Source organism: Apium graveolens, chromosome 3 (genome assembly GCF_009905375.1).
Source record: "Apium graveolens cultivar Ventura chromosome 3, ASM990537v1, whole genome shotgun sequence".
In the NCBI taxonomy this organism is placed as follows: Eukaryota; Viridiplantae; Streptophyta; class Magnoliopsida; order Apiales; family Apiaceae; genus Apium; species Apium graveolens.
Genome location: NC_133649.1, coordinates 233,571,845 through 233,574,137, shown reverse-complemented (window position 1 = coordinate 233,574,137; position 2,293 = coordinate 233,571,845).

Sequence of the window (2,293 nt, the reverse complement as noted above, 5' to 3'; positions counted from 1 at the left end):
CAAACTCGTCCTCTACTTAGGGTTATTCTCAACTATAGAGTTGCTATTAAAAAAATGGGGAATTTTGGGTCGTTGACGAATTAAAACCCAGCCCGGTTGACCCATAGAACTATTATAAAATTGGAAAACTTTCCTAAAGACAGCTACGAAAAGAGGAAATTTATTTCTAAGACACTGAACAATAAAACAGATAATATTCCTCCATGCATTAGGAGGGAGTTAACAAGGGTTGATTTTTACGTCTGCAAGTAAACGAGGAATAAATTCATGAAATGGGAACCTAAGACCCGCGGTCAGGGCTCCTCGATAAATAAATAGAGTGTCGCCCTCCCAGTTACATGTCCTATCCCCAGGGGCGGCTGGGGTAATTCTAAGGTAGGGTGGCAGATTATATATGGTGTTCATAGACTCAATCCTACCCTCAAACTCGTGGAAGGTGTTACCATGGTTGTATGAATCTAATTTATATAAAGAGGGATATTAATCGCCTCTAGTGTTTATCATATCAATTACAGAAGTGTACGGAGATTGGATTTGAATGGCAGTACCTCTCTTAGATCACAATCCGCCATTGATATTCTTTGAATGAAGGCTTGAAACCCAGGAAAAACTTGAAGGTGGTGGAACTGCGGTGGCTGAGGTCGTCGGAAATTTCCTTTCTAAGAGAGAAATTTGAGAGAGTTTTTGAGAGAAGATTTGAGAAATGATGAGTGAAGTGAGGATACTCACTTCACACTTCTCTTTTATAGGCGAAAAGCTCGGAATACGAGGCGTTTTAAGGCCCATACAGCAAGGCCCAACTTGAGGAAAGCCCACTATGGGGAAGTTTCAGGAATATTCTAGAAGCACGGGTGGAAACTGAATGGTCAAAAATCGACCAGAATTTTGAAAAAATGTTTCGATCAGAGTCCCGATCGACAAAAGATAGGAATCCTGATCGAATTTTCATTCGATTAAAAGGGTAAAAAGCTATTTAGTTCGATCAGAGTCCTGATCGAGGAAAGGAAGAATCTTGATCGATATTCCATTCGATTAAAAGGGTAAAAAGCCAATTAGTTCGATCAGAGTCCTGATCGACGAAAGGAAGAATCTTGATCGATATTCCATTTGATTAAAAGGGTAAAAAGCCATTTAGTTCGATCAGAGTCCTGATCGACAAAGAATAAACATCCTGATCGAATTTTCATTCGAACAAAAAAGAATAAGCTTGTTTAATTCGATTAGAATCCTGATCGATTTTGATCAGGAATCCTGGTCGAAATATGATCGATTAGGCCGGCAAGTCTTAAGCTAGTTCGATCAGGATCCTGACCGATTTTGATCAGGAATCCTGGTCGATTTTGGTACAAATCCGGGTCGAATTTCCATCGACCAGAGAGACAGAATGACAGCTAGTTCAATCAGGATCCTGATCGATTTCGATCAGGAATCCTGGTCGATTTTGGAATAATTCTGGTCGAATTTCCATCGACCAGAAAGACAGAATAACAGCTAATTCGATCAGGATCCTGATCGATTTGATCAGGAATCCGGGTCGATTTGAAACATTTCCTAATCGATTTAGAGCCGAAAATTGAGAATAAATCCAGAAAAAGGATAAATTCCTGGAAATTAAGGAAAAATCCCAGAATTAAGAGAAAATTCATGAAAATTGAGAATAAATCCAGAAAAAGGATAAATTCTGGAAATTAAGGAAAAATCCCGGAATTTAGGGAAAATTCCTGGAAATTAAGGAAAAATCTCGGAATTATGGGGAAATTCCTGGAAATTAATGAAAAATCCCGAAATTAAGGGAAAATTCCTTAAAATAAGGAAAATCGCAGAATTAAAGGAAAAATTCCTGGAAATTAAGGTAATTCTTAACAACAGGGATTATAGCAAATCGTTGTAAATGTGTAAGTCGCTTCACGCTTTACATAAAATGATATCCTGTAAGGGAACAAGTGAACTTAACTTCTACGAAACCTAGCCACTGTTTCCCGAAATTTGGGGGGCAAATGATAGGGAATAAATAAATCCAGATTACATAATTAATATTGCATTAATTACATATGATTTGGGCTACAAGGGCCAATAAGAAGATGTATGACATTCAGACCAAAAAGGTTAACACATTGATCAGGCCTGATGGACCAGATCAGGCCTGATGGAACAAAGAAGGCCCAAAACCCTGAATATTAATTAATTTCGTAATTAATTAATAAAGGAGAAAAACAGGTAGTAAGATGAATCCTAGTGAGAATCCTTGTAGATTGGCCTCCAAGGAACCTCATGGGATAAGGAATCAGCTTCC